This window comes from Podarcis raffonei, chromosome 12, assembly GCF_027172205.1.
Source record: "Podarcis raffonei isolate rPodRaf1 chromosome 12, rPodRaf1.pri, whole genome shotgun sequence".
Taxonomy (NCBI): Eukaryota; Metazoa; Chordata; class Lepidosauria; order Squamata; family Lacertidae; genus Podarcis; species Podarcis raffonei.
Window position 1 is genome coordinate 44,821,810 of NC_070613.1, and position 20,699 is coordinate 44,842,508.

Below are 20,699 nucleotides of genomic sequence, written 5' to 3' on the forward strand. Positions count from 1 at the left end.
TCAAATTAGCCGATGCATACAAAAAGGAACATGCTCCCTTGTTTTAGACTTCTGCCATTCCCCAGTGAATTAGAGAGCTTAGATTTTAAACCTTTTTAAAGTTAGGTATACAAATAGCTATGGAAATTAGCAAAATGTTTTCACTTAAAAGCAATGAATATAAAGCATTAAAACCCCCCCACTATGTTTACAAATAAGATTTTTCTAGATATTCCCAGAAAGGGCTCTAATACTATAAAGCCCTATTCAATCGGGGAAGAGTCTAATATAACCTGTAGACCCACCCAACCCACCACATGCTGTTGTGACTCACGGACGAACGCTTCTTCCTGTTGCTATGATGCGCAGTGACATCTCAGGTTGGCTCGGGTTCAGCAGGAAGCAGCCATGTCTGGCTGGCTGGCTAGCACTGTGACTGGAACAGGGTGGTGCAACTTTCCCCATCCTGATGTCCCCTATATAATGTTTGGGAAGACTGTGGAGTATAGGTCAGTGCCAGCGGGGGAAATAATTTGGTACGCTTTTATCGAAGTGACATAATCTATGCAAACTGGTCCAACACAGCAGCTGATTCAAGACAGCTTTTTGTTACGAAGTTCAACAGAACCAAGGAAATGTGAATTGTCCACGCGTGAATGTCTCTTGGTCTTTTTCAATGTGGCCTCATGTGATAAAACATCAAGCATGCGAGTTACCTTAAATCTGGTGGACTTAAATCTTTTGCCGGACACTGTAAGGACTAATTCGTTATTCTCTGCGGATGTGATATTTATACTTCCCCACAGGGCTGTTTATCTGGGCTCATGGCAATATTTCAAAATACATGCTACTTTGGTAGATCTTAAATGAATAATTCATTGGCAATTAATCCTCTGAATATTCATCTGTGCTATGAATCAGTTTTGTGAATTATTCCCATGTTTATGAGCCATTCATAGTCCAGATTCTGCAAATATTATTTTCTTCTAATTACATATAGAAAAGAAACAACATATATATATTACAAAAAAATCACTTCCTGCATCTGTCTTTTGAAAATATTTGATTCACAGAAAAGTCACAAATGATGATTTGGAATATCAAGTTCTTCTGATTTCTCTGGAGGCTGCTGATTTGATTAATTTTGGGATGTTTAAATGCAAAAACTATTAAAATCAAAACACCATGGTCATCACAACACTCTCACTGTAAATCAGTGCAGATTAACTGATTTAACTGGAACTGTTTTTTAAAAAAAATCAGGATTATTCAATATAACATATTCAGAAGCATATGTTTTCCAACTACAGAAGAAGAAGAAAAATTCAAACCAGGGAATTGATGGGATTATTTCTATACACAGCTAATGTGAAGGAATTTATCCAACCACAGATTCCATTTGCTTAGCTTGGGCTTGGAACTCTGACCTTGGTTAACTGTACATTGTATTTTGAAGCAGCACCAGGCTATCACTGCAAAATGGGTGGGGCAGTGATTGGTGTGCAACATGTGTTGGTATGCATAGCCTATACCTCTTAGATGTGCAAAAATATGAAGTTTATTATTAATAATAAGCAACTGACTTTTTTCTTTCCCCCTTTATTTGGCCAAGGTAGAGGCTGAAATGTCTTAAGCAGGTTTTCAGGACCTGTGCCTTCATCTACTTAAATTACTACCCACATCATCATTTTCTTTTAATATCATACAGGTCACCTATATGTGTGCAACACAATCTCCTTTTAACCATCATTGTTTAGGAAGGATCCAAAGAGCGCCTTGCATGAGCAGAAGGCCCTTCTGCATGCAGGAGGTGTGTGTGTGTTGTAGGTTTCCAATTCCTTCTCCCAAACTGGCACCCCTTACACCACAGCCCCCATTTACGAAACTGTGTTCTAGAGGTTATTCCTCAGAGTTATGAGGAGTGCCGTAAGAAGAGGGAGCAGAAAAGCCTCCTTGCGTGACCAAGACTTCTCTTTTGGAGCAAAGTCATTGCATCTGATTGCTTCTCCATTGCTACTAAGGTCCCATTTCTGGTGTTGACATGAAGGAATTGCTCATCCAGTACTTATTAAAGAATGTTGGATGAATTGGCAATGTTGAACTTTCCCATTTCGACGCAACTTTTAAGATCTAAAATGTAAATGATTTTTTTTTAATTAATTGCTGTTTGCCCTTTTTACTTACCTGAACTTGAACAGAACATTTGCTACAATGTGGGCTGAGATGTTGCTGCAACAATTTCCCCCTCTCCTCAAATTCACCTGCCCACATCTAGTATCTACCAACATAACCCCATATTCCGAAACTGATTATATGGAAGACCAGTTCTATGATGTGATGTGTACCATCCCTTTCCCACTTGGCATTCTTTATAATATTGCATTTTAAGCTGGCCTGGGCTGCTATCATATTTCCATTAGCACATTCCAGAGGGGAGAATTTATTCTCTCATGCAGGTATGAACCCTTGACTTGCACTTATAATAACGCCACGAAGGTTGGAAAAGTAATGTTATTCCTCCCCCGCCCCAAACCATATAAATATCCATACACAAATAGACATGCACACACACACACACCTGACAACTGCTGTAAACTGAATAATTTAAAACCGGGGGGGCGGGACGGGGGAGACACAGCAACACTGGAAGAAGAAAAATCAGAAATTCAGGAAGCTGTACAAGAGGCAGGCTTTGCTATTTTTGCTCATGCTCTTTTCGTCTGATTTAGTGTATTTCTTCTGAATAGCAGTATCAATTAAAAACTCACTTAGCACTGGGGTTTAGATGAAATTTTCTTTTACTTTCAGAAGAAGAAGAGGAAGTAAATTAGACTTAAAAAGCATCAACAAAACCAGCCTAGATCCCAAATATACTGCTTATTTTACAGACTCATATGAAATGTCTGAATTTGACTTGGAAAATAAGTTTTGTTTGATTGATTGATTTATAGACCACCCTTCATCGCAAGATCTCAGGGCATTTCACAAGATAAAAATATAAGGTAAAAACACAAATAGTTAAAAACAGCAAAATAATAACCCACTTTCCCACATTTCAAAGGCTGTAGAATGTTAATCAGCCAAAGGACAGGTTGAGGAGGAATGTTTTTGCCTGGTGCCTAAAGATATATAATGAAGATATATAACGAAGGTGCCAGATGAACCACCCACAGTGGCCAAGTGGGTGGATTACGTATGACAAATGTTTGTATGCTTATAACACCATTAACCTTGCCGTGCAAGGTTTCACCAGCCTTAAAATGGTTACTTGCACCTCCCATATTCACACAGTGCCCACCTGATGCCCACCACACAGAACAAGTAGGTACATGACCGGAGGACAGAGAAACTAAATAAAATTAACCAGACACGATGACCAAATTTCTCTCAGGACATTGGCTGTTGATTGCTGGTGGCGAAAAAAACTCCTTCCCTTCAGATGCCTCTTCGGCAAAACTGTGACTTTGTCACAGGGAGATTCATTAAGTGCCAAGTGTAAATAAAACCAAATGGTTCAAAATTAGTCTGTGTTTTAGCTCAGAGTTCAGTAACTAGCAGGTTTAAAAACAAAACAACAACAAAAAAGCAACTGAAGTTTGCTCCCCAAAGCTTCGTTGAATTTCCCAGTAAAAGTAACTTAGCAAAAAAGCTAAGAGCCAATTTTCACAGCCAAAATTTGGATGCTCTTGTCCCACGATCGTGTATCTGTGGGTAACTGGTTGTCTTGGACTGAGAAGATAATCAAATTAGAGCATCTGAAGAGGCTTTTGTCTACGGACGTCTGCTGACAAGGTCAGCATTCCTGTTTCCTCCTGTACCTGTTGAATGTTGGCGAATTTTCTGCAACCATGCTGGTAAGAAAGTGCAAATGATGACGTATAAGGCAAATCTCTGCTGCACTCACAAGATGTGGGGCTGCAGCATCAACCCTTTTCACCTTTCATACACGTGCCATGTGAAATTAGTGACAGTCCGCTCCAGAAACTGAGGTCTAGACTGTGTGGGCTTCTGTTACCTGTAGTTATATTTTTATAACACAAACTTTTCCTGGTGCAAAATTCAACTAACGGAGAGGAATTTTGTATAGTTTTACTTGCTCAGAAGGGCTGCTTTGGTATATAAACCATGGAAAAATATTCCGTTACTGATGGTAGTTTGAGTGCAACTGCAGAGCTTTTGCGGGTAGAATCAATAAACAGAAGACCTGTTTATTGTGTATTCATCTAGATTCGTTTGCAGGGAGATTAGATGATGTTGGTTATTTAATGACCACTCATTCTGATTTGTTTGTGGGGATGTTAGACAATGTTGCATCAAAACAGCATTTAATCATATATGGAATTTATACAGTGCTTTAGAGCAGGGATGGGAAACTTTCCCTCACTATCAATAATGACACTTCCTGAGAGGGGAATATATTATTGCAATGTATTCCATGTGGGGCTGCCCTTGAAGATGACCTGGAAACTGCAACTGGTCCAAGATCAAGCTGGAGTTCCAGTTAGTAATAAATAATAATAATAATAATAATAATAATAATAATAATAATAATAATAATAATTTATTATTTATACCCCGCCCATCTGGCTGGGCCTCCCCAGCCACTCTGGGCAGCTTCCATAGAAACAAAAAATACACTAAAATATCACGTTGTTGTTTTTTTGCAATGATACATTTTTATTTATACAAACTTAAAAAATAAATAAAAAGAAGCTTCCATTGCACACCAACCTTTTTTAAAAAGCCTAAATGTTGCAAGTGGAGGACAGTGATTTTCAAGGAGGAGCTGTCCGCCCTGCTGTCATCCCAAATTGTCCCTCCCATGCCAATTAGGCCCTTTAAAAACCCGATGTGGGATGCAAGCATATATTTATTGTTAGCCCTGCCCTGCAGCATGCAACAGTTCCAAGGTGGGAATTAAACCATGTTAATGCATAAGCATTAAATGGGAAGGTTATTCTGTTCTCTTCCACCTAATCCACGTAGAAGATGGAAGTATGAACAGGCAGCAAAATGCAAAAAGGGTTATCAAAGCACAAAACATTGACAGAGCAGCCCAGCAAGGACTGAGCGCATTCAGTGGCCACATGGTGCTGAGTGGCTGGGAGAAGGAAATATTCTAGAAAAGGCAGACACCCAGAAACAGCACTTTACTGAGACATGAGTTGTTGTTGTTGTTTAGTCGTTTAGTCGTGTCCGACTCTTCGTGACCCCATGGACCAGAGCACGCCAGGCACCTCTGTCCTCCACTGCCTCCCGCAGTTTGGTCAGACTCATGCTGGTAACCTCGAAAACACTATCCAACCATCTCGTCCTCTGTCGTCCCCTTCTCCTTGTGCCCTCCATCTTTCCCAACATCAGGGTCTTTCCTAGGGAGTCTTCTCTTCTCATGAGGTGGCCAAAGTACTGGAGCCTCAGCTTCATGATCTGTCCTTCCAGTGAGCACTCAGGGCTGATTTCCTTAAGAATGGATGCGTTTGATCTTCTTGCAGTCCATGGGACTCTCAAGAGTCTCCTCCAGCACCAAAATTCAAAAGCATCAATTCTTCGGCGATCAGCCGAGACATGAGTTAGAACTCTTATAACCCCTGGTTTTAAAACAGCTGCATTGGTTGCCAGTTCATTTCCTGGCCCAATTCAAGGTGCTCAACAACTTAGGCCCCAAAGATCTGAGAGACTGAATATTGAACCTCTTGGGTGTCACGAGCAGCAGAGGGCTCTCTCGGTAGTTCCACTGCTCAAAGAAGTTCAGCGTGGCAGCAGCCCAAGAGAAGGTCTTCTTTGTGGCAGCCCCTAAGTTGCAAAACTCCCTCCTCACATAGATGAGTCTAGCACCTTCTTTTTTTGTAAACCACTTTGAGGGGAGTTTTTTTTTAAAAAAATAAACAATCAAGTGGTGTATACATTTTAATGAAAATAATAATAAATATATAGCTTTCATGGTGCGCTGAAGATGCACCGCTTTACCCTGGGGTCTCCGAGATGCATATTTAGGGGACCCAGCCTGTTCTCGTGATTGCAACTTGTTCTAAACCATTTTAACATGGTATCCTAAAATGTTGCGACCTGCCCTGGGACCACAGGGTGAAAGGCAGGTAATAAATCAAACTAATAATAATAATAACAGCCATATGGAGGCGGTGGGTGGAGTCAATGCCAGCAATGGGTGGGGCAGCTCATCCTCTCTTGTCACTCGCTTCTCTCACTGTCTGCCTGTCTCTGTCACCTCCTCCTCCCATCTTTGCCCACCTGCATGAAATCAAGCTAAGGGCAACATGTGCCCTCACATACTCGTTATTTTATTTATTTATAAACTCATATGCAATATCAAGGCAGTGCACAACAATATATACAATAAAAAATAAAACAGTATACAATAGAGCTGGGTGATATATCAATATATTGCCCAACAAACGGTTTGAAGTCCATATCTTGATATTGGTTTCATAATTTTTGACCTGGCAATAGATCACGAATCATGGTGTGGGTGCACGCGCGCACGCTATGCAAAAATCACGATCTGGGGAAAACCATGAAACTGGTGATATATTGCGATGCTGAAAACCAGATATCGCCCAGGCCTAGTATAGAAACAATATGAAGGTCACCTCAACCTTTCAGATGTTTCTGGACTCCAACTCCCATCTGACCCAGTCAACATGGATAAAGCTCAGGGAACATGTGAGCTAAGGTCTAGTACCACCTGAAGGACCACAGTGTCTATGAGGGAAGCCTCCCCTGTAATGTGGGGACTGAGACTAGGTGAGCCAACCCTAAGTTCCTGACTGAGGCAAGGTTTGGCCTGTAGATTTTTCTAGTTCAATCAGAAGAGCAGCTCCTCTCAAAAGAGGAGACTGAGAGGAGATATAATAGCCACCTTCAAATTTCTAAAGGGCTGTCCAATGGAAAGAGGAGCAACCTTGTATTCTCCTGCTCTGAAGGGTAGGACCCAAACCAATGGATTCAAATAACAAGAAAAGAGATGCCAAATAAACATCAGGAAGAACTTTATGATGGTAAGAGCTGCTCCAACAGTGGAATGGACTCCTATAAGAGGTGGTGGACTCTCCGTCCTTGTGAGTTTTTTAAGCAGAGGTTGGATGGCTACCTGTCAGAGATGCTTTAGTTGAAATTCCTGCATTGCAGGAGGTTGGTAACTGTCACTGTCCCTTCCAGCTCTGCAATTCTATGATTCTATGACTGAATCACAGCTGTGTCTGTTAGGCTGTTGTGCTTTTCTACCTGTCATTGCCCTTCTGGGCTTTAAAATGGGTTGGGTGGAGCAAAAAAAAAGGAAAAGAAGAAGGAAACAGGGGGAGATGGCTAATTATGCTAATATAAATCCAGCAGATGGCAACCATTTAACAATTCTCCTCCGAGGCAGTTTTTGCATTATTCTTAAGATACGGGTGCTGGAAGTCACACCTGTGCCTGAAGATGGATGAAAGCACACTGTGCCAATGCAGTAATACATCTGAATGTCTTAGAGAGGAAATGTCCTATGCACAACGTGTCGGCTTTCTCCGCAAAACACACTTCATTATCATCCCTTGAACTTCAGCATTTTCAGAGAAGGGAGTGCCTAGCGACCAGGTTTGAGACTGGAGCAGATTTGCCAGTACACCTGCATGTACTTAAATCTTGTTGATCCTAAACATTTGCTTTAAGGAGAGTGGGAGTTGGTGGGGAAATCCTTTCAGACAGTTCTGTTACAAAACAATTGCTTCCTTAAAGGGAGGGGGGACAGTTAACTGCCAGAGATTGCTCCCGTCGCTTGAGAAACCAATTCAGCTGGCCAGCCACGGAAAATGTGCTTTATAAAAAGGTTACATTCGAAATGGACAGAGAGGCAACAGCTTTTTGTTCCCTCTGCGATGCTGAGGTTTGGAACGTGGCAAATCTATGTCCTCTTTGTGCACTGAAGAGAACATTATAGAGCCGTTTGTGCAGCCAGAGAGTTAACTGAATGGTGCCTGGTTGAACCACAGCCATTTATCTTGCTAAAATGACACAAACTTCATTAGAGCGAGTTGTCACACAGCTTCCCTCCTGATTAGTGATATGGCTCCACCAAATAGATGGAATTTAGTCAGACTGCAATGACTCTATAGTGTCCAGAGGAGACAGTTATACTTCATCTTCTATTAAACCAGAATAATTACTTCCTGGCTTTCTTTTCCAGCAGCTTCCTTTAATACCAATGGATCTTGGTGTTTGCTTTCAGCTGGCACTTCTGAATTCTATTGTCTGGATAGTGGCATTTCAATCTCTTTGGTTTTCACAACAATACTCCCCCCTTCCCCCCCTTCTTGATAACTCTGACCCTTTTTTATTACTCTATTTTCTTGATCGTGTTTAAAGTAGCAATTAACAGCACAAGCATAACCACGTCTACTCAAAAGTAAGCACTATTGAGGACTGGAGTGATAGTTCTGTGGTATTATGGCAGTGGACAAAGCTGAAGTGTAACTATTGAATAAATGTGTTTTTAATTAAAAATTTAAAAAAGTAAGCCCTATTGAATTCAATAGGGCTTACCCCCAGGTAAGTGGGGTGAGTTTGAAAATAACAAAGTGGAATCCTGCTGAGCCATATCCCACCCTTCATTCAGACCTTCCTCAAAGGAGGTCCTGGGCTGCCCAGATGACAAGACTAATGTGGTCCAAAGGAGAGCAGAACAATACATTTGGCACCAGCCTGGCTGCAGGAGGTGCCAGAGGGAGGCAGACAAGACACCATAAAACCACTCTGGATTTGTGTAGGGCTTACTCAGCCTTTTCTTCTCCGGAAGATATTCTGCAAGGCAGCAGAGGTTTAGGATCAGAGTTTTCCTTCTCCTAGATGGGCTACCTTCCCAGGTTGACAAGCCGCATCTGCCCCTCACTTCCCTCTACAGCATGTGCAGAAACCACCTTCTTGACCGTTGGACACGCTCTTGGTCTAGTCTGCTCAATCTGTAGGAGCCTGTCTTCACATGTAGGGAAGTCCCTAACTCACCAAGGGTTTGAGACCCATCAGCTACCCTCACCTGGTTTAGCCAGCCAATCAAAACCATTTCCCGGGGTGTGACCGCTGTCGCATGCTGACAGCTTCTAGGACCCACAGGTGATAGCTGAGTACACAGTAGGGACCAAAGGGAAAAACTACTCCAGAAGGAGCATGTGTGCCCCGCCAGAGGTACTACCCCTCCCCTAACATCCCTTACACCACTTACTACTACTACTACTACTATGAGCAATATGGGGTTGCTTGTAAGGCAGCTTTCAAACAGCCCCATATTGCTCTTTGACTGCTTGTCAAGGGCCTTCTGGCGGTTCCCTCATTGTGAGAAGCAAAGCTACAGGGAACCAGGCAGAGGGGCTTCTCGGTGTTGGAACGCCCTCCCATCAGATGTCAAAGAGATAAACAACTACCTGACATTCAGAAGACATCTTAAGGCAGCCCTGTTCAGGAAAGTTTTTAATGTGTGACATCTTAGTGTATTTTTGGTCTTTGTGGAAGCCGCCCAGAGTGGCTGGGGAAACCCAGCCAGATGGGCGGGGTACAAATAATAAATTATTATTATTATTATTATTATTATTACTACTGTACTATAAGTTCTTTGTGCTCATTGCATGAGATTCAATCATTTCAGTGTTTAATTTTATTTTATTTTCTCCAGACAGCTACTAGGGGAAAGGGGTGGGGGGTGGGTAGAAGAGCAATATTGAAGAATGTAAGCTTTGGGTGTAGAGAAATCGAAAAGTATTTTTAATACCAAGCCTGGGTTATCATTTCATGTTGATTCCATCCAGATAATAAAGTCATTTATCATTCCAGTACCTGAGCTGATTCAATATCGGATGGAAAATGCTGATGATTAATTCCATTGATTCCCCTGAAATACTGGAGTCCAGTCATGACTTCTTGCTTGTACGGTTTTCGATTTGGGGAGGGAGCAGTAATAAATAAACCATTGATTACAAAATGGCCCAGACAATGCTTGACAGGCCTGATTTACACCTGTAGCTCCTCTTGCGGTGCCTCGTTAATATGTTGCAACTGCTGTTGACAGAAGAGCATCTCGGCCGTGACACCCATGATTAATGTTGCAAGTTAGTCACTACAATGCATGCCAATTACACAGGGTATGCTTTCTACGGACGGTAGCTTATGCCAGATAAAAACTATTAACTAAATAAGCTAAGCCATCGGCATACGTTGTCTATCACCTTATGTGAGAAAAACATCCATCATAAATCTCATGCAGGGCCACACTGTATATGAAGTTAGGGCTGCACACAATCATTAAACCCTCCATAAATCAACAGTGTTACAGAAATATTATGCTGCACTACTCCCCCGCCCCCTTGATTCTACCTTTCGTAAATTGCTAACGCCTTTCCAGTATTCTGTTAGGAAGGAGCGAGGTGGAGCTTGCTGAGTTAGGCAGGAGAAATGTATCACAGCTTCCACACAAAAGATGGTAAGAATAAGATAGGCTTCTTGAATTGTCATGGTTTATTGTGAGCAGTCACTGCCCACCTTATGGCATGGCATACATGTGCTCAGTGTAATTCAGCCTCTACTGGTGTTAACTGCCTGGGTGGCACAGAGTGCACTCATAGGCTCTATTCCTTTGAAAAATAGGTGGCAGGATGCTTTGAGTCTGATGCCTCTGAAGACAAGTACAGTGGTACCTCTGGTTACGTACTTAATTCATTCCAGAGATCCGTTCTTAACCTGAAACCGCTCTTAACCTGAAGCACCACTTTAGCTAATGGGGCCTCCTGCTGCTGCCTTGCTGCCGATGCACAGTATCTGTTTTCATCCTGGGGCAAAGTTCTTAACCCGAGGTACTACTTCCGGGTTAGCAGAGTCTGTAACCTGAAGCGTATGTAACCTGAGGTACCACTGTAGTATCCAGATTCTACCACCACTGTTGTCACAGTTCTTCTGACTTTAAGGAAATGAAATTCCCTGCCTGCGATCTGGGGTGCGAGGTTGCTCTAAACATCATGGCTGCAATGTTATGAAACACCACTCCCTTGTGCCTGAAAGCAGGTCTTTGCTAACCTGGGTCAATTGGAGCGCAGTTAAGACACAATTCAGGAAAACAAATCAGGTTTTTCATGACTAATGTAAAAGAAATGTGACATCTGACTCAGAGTTCTAGAAACACAGGTAGCTGTCTCTGTGTTTATCAAGCTCTATATTGTCTATCCCAGGGTGCCTCTCATCAGCCTGAGGGATGCTCTTTCCCCACGGAGAACCTTTCCAATGGTGGGGATAATAATAATAATAATAATAATAATAATAATAATAATAATAATAATAATAATTTACACCCTGCCCCATCTGGCTGGGTTTCCCCAGTCACTCTGGGCGGCTCCCAACAGAATATAAAAATACGATAAAACAAACATTAAAAACTTCCCTAAACAGGGTTGCCTTCAGATGTCTTCTAAAAGTCAGATAGTTGTTTATTTCCTTGACATCTGATGGGAGGGTGTTCCACAGGGTGTGCACCACCACCGAGAAGGCCCTCTGCCTGGTTTCCTGTAACCTCACCTCTCGCAATGAGGGAACCGCCAGAAGGCCCTCGGAGCAGGACTTCAGTGTCCGGGCTGAACAATGGGGATGGAGACACTCCTTCAGGTCTCCTGGGCCGAGGGCGTTTAGGGCTTTAAACTCGGAAATGCACTGGGAGCCAATGTAGGTCTTTCAGTACCAGTGTTATATGGGCATGGCAAAATGCAAAAGGGAATGCAGGAACAGGTGTGACTCCTAGCTTTTGTGCAGCAGACTATTTTCCAGGTATGCAGATGTCTTCATGAGGATAGATCAGAGCAAGGCTGTTGAGGGGCACAGCCTGGGAATATGGGTGTGGCCTGAGGAAAGCCCTAAGGGCCAGACAGAAAGGGCTGGAGGTCCGCATTTATTCTCCTTCCACACCCACCAGGCTTAGGCTCCGCACCCCTGCTCTACACTGGATGGCAGTGGCTTTTCAAGGTTTCAGGTAGGAAGCATTTTACCTGGAGTTGCCAGGGATGGAACCTGGGGACTTTTTACATGCAAAGCTCAGGCTCTTACTAAGGAGCTACAGCCTAGCAGACAAACAGTTAGTATCAGTATGTGTTGGATGGTACAAGTTGGAATATTTGTTGGGCTAGGTACTTTGTAGACTTATTTGCAAGGCCTGACATACTAGGAAACACATGCGCGCGCACACACACACACACATACACACACCAGTGTTGTCAAATATACAACACCGAACAGCATTCATTTTTACTGCAATTATTATGGGTGTATCACACCAATAGCAGCTCTTGCTAGAGAGCTGCCGCAGTTAAATCTAGCGATGTTCTACTAAATATTACTCTTCCCTTTTTCTTTTAACGATGTAACTATATGCCTGCCATGCCTGAATTCTTCATGCTTCTGAGCCGGAATAAAGCACGAGAATAAGTAATGTTCAATGTGCATCACCATGTAAAATCAGGCAAAAATCAAGACTGTGAAGCAGGCAGGCTGCAGAGATGGCCAGCCTTGCATTATCGCCAGTGCTGTACATCTGCTATGCATTTTTAATCTATTTAAATAATGCAGGCTTTTACTCACAGGAAGAAGCTTCCAAAAGCAAATAATGAGAACACCTAATTTAAGGAGGAAAACATCCAAATGAGAATGTCGTGTTTATTTACTTCTTTCAAAAAAGGAAAAATCTGCTCATTCACATCACTGTTAACCTTATTACATCAAAAATGCTGCATGAAGGATTGCTTTGAAGTAGCATTCTAACCATGAGTTTGTGTTTTTTTTAAAGATGCAGAAGCAGAAAATGGTTTGTCTCCATCATTCCATTTTCCTGTCAAGTGATTCTTGCTCAACTCTTCCAGTTCCTTGATCCTTTTTGCCAGTGTGGCTTGCAAAATGGCAAAAACATGCATGAGCCTAGTTAGAATGGTAACTGCATCTCAACCAATCATATTTATTTCCTCCGCACCAAGTCCCACCTCTCATCTCCCCATTTTTCGGGCTATCTTGGTCATTAGGTAATCTTATCAGAAAGCTTGCCCAAACACCCAGTAAGCACACCCTGCAGCATTTAAACTGAGCATGTTTTCCACCAACAGTTGGAAATAATTGCTATTATCACAGCATAATTATGCAGCCATCAGCATGCATAAAGAAAGCAGTGCATTATGCCCAAACTGACAATTTTGTTTAAATAGGACTTAAGGTGTGTCAAATTTTCATTAAGGAGTTTGCTTTTGTGAAAATACAGATTGAATAAGGACATGATCCACTGCATTAAATGTGGACTTGTTTAACATTCCAACTCCACCTGTGAGGATATAAAATATATTTGTTTGCTTTAAAGGCCACAAAGAAAACCTACTGATATTGAAGAAGTTGGGGAGGATGGAGCCTGTTGCTGCAGCAAGGTGAAGTTCCATCTTTTCGTTTTACAGAAATGGCATCTCTGTTTGTTGGCTCTTCACTGTGAGCAAGTGGAAATCCTGATGGAAAACCTGGACAAACAAACAAAATCTTAGGAAAGTGTTGATATTTACATAGGGTAGTGTTGGGCAAATCATTTTTCCAATCTCAAGTTTAGTGCTTCACATTTCCACATTAGTTTGAAATTTTTTAAAAGGCAGTCCTCCTTAAAATTCATCAGCATTCCGGTGCAAATTTGTCTCAATATACACATTTTTTTCTATGCAACTTTGCCTAATGAACAATTTATCGCAAACGAATTGTCCTTAATATGAAGTATTTTTGTTATGTTTCTTTTGCCATAATAATAATAATAATAATAATAATAATAATAATAATAATAATAATAATTTATTATTTATAACCTGCCCATCTGGCTTGGTTTACCCCAGCCACGCTGGGCGGCTTCCAACAAAATATTAAAATACAATGGTCTGTTAAACATTAAAAGCTTCCCTAACAGGGCTGCCTTCAGATGTCTTCTAAAAGTCTGGTAGTTGTTTTTCTCTTTGACACCTGGTGGGAGGGCGTTCCACAGGGCGGTTGCCACTACCGAGAAGGCCCTCTGCCTGATTCCCTGTAACTTGGCTTCTCGCAGCGAGGGAACCACCAGAAGGCCCCTGGCACTAGACCTCAGAATCCGAGCAGAACGATGGGGATGGAGACGCTCCTTCAGGTATACTGGACCAAGGCCGTTTAGGGCTTTAAAGGTCAGCACCAACACTTTGAATTGTGCACAGTTTACTCTAGTAAGTGCATTTTTTTACACAGCGCTTGTCCGAAGAACTGCACTGCAAACTTTGGAGAAGAGCAAATTTCAAAGAATGGTTGTGTTTCGGAAAGTGTGAGGTAGGTACGTTTGCCTTTTAATGTGGACCGAATCAAATTTTTCCTGTACCTCTGAGCAATTAAGGGTGATTATGTGGTTAATTTAAAACTGATTAATTTTCTTACACTGATTTCCTACTTTTCATCCACCATGGAGCTTGGTTGGGAGAGAGGGAGCTTTCCATTCAAGCAGTAACCCAGGAAGGTAGCATGGTGAGGGGCTGGCAGGGCGATTACCCTGGGTCATTTTTCTGGGTGTGTGCTGCTCATGCTGCCCCCCCCCAAGCCAGCCTTGTGCTGCTTTGCGAGATGAGGATCATTCCAGTCTCGCAAAGTGGCTCAGGAATGGTGTTTCTCTGTTAGCGTCAGCTGTAGATTGCTGCCACCTGTAACCAGAATTAACACTGTGTCTTTCTATAAAAGCAAACATGGGATTACTGGTTGTTTACTGCAGAATCCGCCATGTCACTTGTTCCATGTCTCTGATACACAAAATATGGTATGTAGATCCATTGTTCAATATGCATGTTATATTATTTAAGTCCTAATTTGTTAAAAAAACCCTACATTATTTTGTTTATCTGTATTATTTAGAGTATGCACAGCTGACGAAGCCCGGCAGAGCGAAACAAGGTATTATTCCGGGAATCCTTGTCTTAAGTTCTTTCGTCTGGTACCTGCATACAGCAACTGCATACAACAACTACACTTTGCAAAGGCATATGTGGAACATTACAAAGAACAAGTTCATTTTCTGCAAGTACTGCTTCTTAAAGTTGTCGCGTCTGACACTTGTATTCGTAAAGACATACATGGAACACAAAAAACCTTCTATTTGGACATTACGTATATAAGAACTGATCTATTTGTATTTCCTGTTCAAAATGTTGGTCTTTAATTGCTTCTAATTAATTTGATATGTGAAAAGAAGTATGTTTATTTGATGTATAAAGAATTCATATAGTTAAACAGAGCCAGTTACGTTGTGGGTGTTATTGTTAGTTGGATTTACGTAACTATAGGTTTGATAGTGTTGTGTGTCTTTTGGCGTCAGGGCTGGGCTGGCTCGCGGCGGGCTCTGTGTGCCCTCCACACCCTGGGTGCCATGAAAACACGTTTTGCAGTGACCAAACCCCAGACCTGCTTAATTTCAGCAAGGCAGTGGCCTTGTGTTCCTTCAGACGACACTCTGGGTGAAAGCCAATGAAACTTTGTGACTCCTACCTATCAATGGAAAAGCGGACACTTTTTCATGCCTTAAAAATGAGCAAGGTGGGTACACCTTGTGCCTCTTTTTATGGGGTGGAAAAGAAGGAAACAGGAAGTAATTCAGCTGCACTCCTCATTGTTCCTCTTTATTGCCACATCTAAAATGGGTCTCAGATAAGGAACAGAGATATATGTGTAAAGCAATGGGGGGCGTGGGGGGGAGTGGAAGAATCATCCCATTTGCCTTCTGTTTTGTCTCTCCTTGACAGCCACATGTGCAAGTAGCAGCTCTTCCTCCTCTTTTAATGAGATTTCCTGCTCTGAGGATGTTCCATAATCTCCCGAATGACAAAAAGGTGCCATCAGAAGATGGAAGGAAATATGAGCAAATGGGAAGTCCTGTTTCTCGTTCTCCCTCTCTCTTACATTTTTAAAAATGTTTTATTTAAGCATATTTACAAACAAACAATAAAGTACACACACCCATTGGACTCCCCTCCACCAGCACTCATCACCTTTGAGTCATTTAAGTTCTTATTTACATTGCATATTATTTATCGCTGTAATTACTTCTTTTATAGTACTATGGTATAACATCAAGTCACCTTACAAGCTTAGTCTAAACTTATCAGCATGTTGTCATTAGAGCAGTGTTTGTTCATATATTATTTGAACCATAACCACTGTGCCCTTAATTTCTGGTGTGTTTGATATCTTATTACCACAGTTAATTTTGCTAGTTCTATAAACTCTGTTAGGGAAGTCCTGTTTCTCCTGACATCCTGTCACAGTGGACCTGGGAAGACTGGAGGAAAATATATGCATGCTCAAAAAAAAAAAAAAAAAAAAATCCAAATAGTAATTTACGTTTAAGAAAGCGCCTGGAAAAATCACATACTTCGTTGCAATTCTGTGAAATTCTAACATGGAAATAAATAAAATATATACATGATGTGACCCAAATGATATTCCTGTTGTCCCATTAATCATAATTAATGCATAAGCCCAAGAATGTTATCTTTGGTTCCAGGTTCAGCAGCCCATAAATTGAACATGAGTGGCTCTTTTCACAGAGTGAATCAGGTACTAGTCCTGTCTTCTCTCACCCGCTTTTGTGCTTCTAAATTAGAAAACCCAAATGCCATTCCTTTCAGATACGAAGCAACCGTCAAGGTCACTGTAAAGAGAATAGAGTAATTAACTTTCCAAGCAAGCGCCTGTAGAGAAACAGAGCACTTGGGGAAGTGGGTAAAGAGGCCTAACACTCTTACCTTCAAGAAGCATTTTTTTAAAAAGGAAAAATCAGCCCAGAATGATTAGATAAAAAGCAAGTCCAAAGGCTCCTGTCTAATGAATATGGAAAAACTGCACCTCTTCCTGAAAACATTCTATTTTGGTAGCGAGCCTCAGCAAATTTTTATTCATAGCATCACTTTCAGTTTAGCGCTTATGGGTTTTGAGGAGATCAGTTAGCATTTACTGGTGTCCAGCGTAGATTATCATGTGAACATAGGAAGCTGCCTTATACAGAATCAGAAAATAGAATCATAGAATCGTAGAATTGGAAGGGATCACGAGGGTCATCTAGTCCAACCCCCTGCCATGCAGGAATATTTTGCCCCATGTGGGGCTCGAACCCACAACTCTGGGATTACGAGTGCCATGCTCTACCTGCTGAGCTATCCCAGGTCATTGGTCTGTCCAGCTCAGTTTATATGCACTAGAAGGAGCTCTCCAGGGTTTCACATAGAGGTTGTTAACAGCCCAACCTGGATAAGCCAGAGACTTTCTGCAAGTATAGTAAAGTGCCCTCCCCATCTGAGCAACAGTTCTTCAGAGGCTGTGAGGGTTCTCAGGAAAACCTAGGGCACACCTGCTGGTCAGGTGGGGGTGCAATTGACCCCTTTATATTTCCCTAAGTCAGCCCCAAGTTGTCTCCGGATAACATACCTCCACTGAGCTCTCTTAGAAGCCTTCACAAACCACCAGGTGCTTTAGGAGAGAGGTGGACAAACAGTTTAAATGAAGAGCCCACTATATAGATGTCAGGAGCAACAAGCAAGTGAACAAATGGGCAGAGAGTGGCGTGCAAGCAGGTGGGAGCCATGACAAGGAAGAGAGGCGGCAAGAAGGGAGACTCTGAAGAAAGGCAGCAGGGACCCTCGGGAGGTTCTGGACTCTCCTTCCTTGGAGATTTTTAAGCAGAAGTTGGATGGCCATCTGACATGGATGCCTAAGCTGAGATTCCTGCATTGCAAAGGGTTAGGCTAACCCATTGGGTCCCTCCCAACTCTACAATTCTATGATTCTATCACCTAAGGGTGTTCTGTAGAAGGGTCCTCTGAAACCCAGAGCTGGCATTTGCTCCTGATCTTCCTCCACCTTTGATACTGATATCTGGGTCAGAAGCCCAAGGCATGAGGTCAGGATCAGGCAGAGGTGGGCTTGGTGAACCATGGCACCACAGTGATGGAATGTCTTCCCATGGGAGGCCTCCCTGGCACTGCCACCAATGTCCTTCCCCCAAGCTCCTTTTTGCAGAGCATTTTGCAGGCTGGCTTGATGACCTGCACTGTGCCTTTGAACTTGCTGATCCAATTCCTCCACCATGCTGATTGTGCTGTGGAAGTTCTCCTTAGCATGTGCTAATGTCTCATTGTTTAAGTTGGCTGGCAGTCACCTTGAGGCCCTTGACTGAAGAGGATGTATTTTAATTAAATACTGGGTTCCTCTTGCTACTTGGCTTCCTAGAGATGGTTGCTGTGCTGTCATACAGCAATGGAAGACGGAACCATGGGTCCCTTCCAACTACAGTGGTACCTCGGGTTACATACACTTCAGGTTACAGACTCCGCTAACCCAGAAATATTACCTCGGGTTAAGAATTTGCTTCAGGATGAGAACAGAAATCGTGCTCCGGCGGCACGGCAGCAGCAGGAGGCCCCATTAGCTAAAGTGGTGCTTCAGGTTAAGAACAGTTTTAGGTTAAGAACGGACCTCCGGAACGAATTAAGTACTTAACCCGAGGTACCACTGTACTGTCTCTGCAGGGCTAGCTGGGAGCAGGATGTGCCACTACTGCTACATGCAAACTACTTACTATGCCAAACTTTACAAGTGTAAGGTAAAGGAACCCCTGACAATTAAGTCCAGTCGCGAGCAACTCTGGGGTTGCGGCACTCATCTCGCTTTAAAGGCCAAGGGAGCCGGCGTTTGTCTGCTTCTGCAGACAGCCCCCCCCCCGTCATGTGGCCAGCATGACTAAGCCGCTTCTGGCGAAACCAGAGCAGTGCATGGAAATGCCATAAAACATCCATATATAAAATTTTAAAATATATACAAATAAACAGCCATATAAAATATATAATGATGAGGATTTTCATTCCCACTAAATAGTGCCATTCACCACTCTAAGAGATACTGTTGACAAAAACTCAGCCACCCTTGCAGTTACTTCCGGGTTAATGTCAGACAGATAGAATCTGATATTTTCATTGTGTCGTGATGTTAGACTACCCAAAATAGGGAATAGCACGCATTTGCGTAGCTGGTTGTACAACGGAGAGTAGAAAAAGATATACATGTAAACTTCTGCAACCCAGGACATCCTGGTGATGAGCTGTTGAACCAAAACTCTCGGACAGTGGAGGCTTGTCTCCTGCAGCCAGTGTCTGGCAGCAGCACAGTTACTGAATGTGCTCCCAGAGAGACTGGCCTGGCACCTTCCTGACGCGCCTTTATTTTGGGTGCCTTTTAACTTCCCCAGGCTTTTTAAGATCTAGGATGGGAGTTGTAGTCCAACAACAGCTGGAGACTCAAGTTTGGGAAAGCCAGTGGACCTCTGAGTTGCAGAATATAAGCTGAGGAAGAGCACATCTAGTACCAGCTTCTAGGTACTTTGGAAGCATCCTGGGGGAGAAAAGTACTCAGTTTTTGCGCTCCAATTAAGGCCAACATTAAATTATTGCCAGATCTACATCATCAAAATTTTCACTGGGTTCATCCTGTACTGCAGGGGTGTCAAACTCAAATTTATCGGGGGCCGCATCAGCAGTTTGGTCACCCTCAAAGGGCCGGTTGTATCTGTAGGACTATGTAAAGGACATGTAAAGTGGAGGTTTCCTGTGTAGAACGGCCGGCGCCGCTAGAGGGCAGGCGTTCTCTGGCTTGTAGGCTGCCGCGCATGCGCTGAAGAGGCGGCTTTCTTGTGTCAAAAAAAAAAAGCGAGAATAAAAGGTGAAGGCTGGCAGCCGGCGGCAGCTACACGAGCCACATGACGAGGTCTGGTGGGCCGGATTCGGCCCGCGGGCCTTGTGTTTGACACCCGTGCTGTACTGTATCTGCCGCAAAAGTATCCCCCTCCACACTTCTAGTCTCTAACCAGGAATGTATCCATGAACTTAACTACTAGATCCAGTTGGAAGCCAGGGGAATGGAAAGCTGCTAGGAACCCACTCAGAATCACCTACCAAGGATATATGCTTGACTTGGACAGAAGTCAGGATGAAAGTTCTACTCATGGGACCATGCTGGCTTTCAATTGCTTGTCAAACTGTAAATCCAACTATTACTCTTCTTTCTTCTGCTTGATTAAGAAGCTATTTGGAGACATACAAATCCAAGGCACCTTTTCAAAATGTGTAGGTTTATAAAGTAGAAAGAACTAGGTGCATCCACAGAGCCCATTATTACAAGGTCTATGGTCTATGTCAGAGATGGGGAAACTGTAGTCCTCCAGATGTCACTGGATTACAACACCCACTGGACATGCTGGCAGGGAGGCCAACAAAATCTTAAAGGTGCTGGGTCCTCCATCCCTGATGTGGACAATACTGAGCTAGAAGAGCCAAGAGACTGATTCAGTACATGCAGCCTGTTAATAGGTCAGCCTCCTAGTGTTCCTATTTTAAGGTTTTATGTATACAACTAAAAATATGTTGTGAGAGTGTGTGTGAGTGCATGTGAATGAGAGAGAGAGGGAGAGAGAGACTTATAGGAAGGGACAAATATAGTGCAAGTTCCAGGGAGTTAATATTGGCCATGACTCTCTGCTGGGCACACACACTGAATCCAGAGCTGCTCTTAGCCTCCAGCCCACACTGCATTCGGCAAGAACGAGCATTTGGCAAGAAACGAGCATTCGGCAAGAAAAGGAACACAGTGAAAAACTGCTGAAGTCCAGTTCCGGCTGAAATAAT

General features: G+C 42.8%; 1 long non-coding RNA gene across 1 annotated transcript in view; it reads right to left on the reverse strand.

Moving 5' to 3' along the window:
• LOC128424435 (uncharacterized) overlaps nt 1-20,699 on the reverse strand; it is a 103,439-nt gene that overhangs the window by 35,859 nt on the left and 46,881 nt on the right. Inside the window, exon 3 of the long non-coding RNA XR_008333020.1 lies at nt 13,364-13,496. This is a non-coding gene — a long non-coding RNA (uncharacterized LOC128424435). The remainder of the gene's footprint in view (nt 1-13,363; nt 13,497-20,699) is intronic.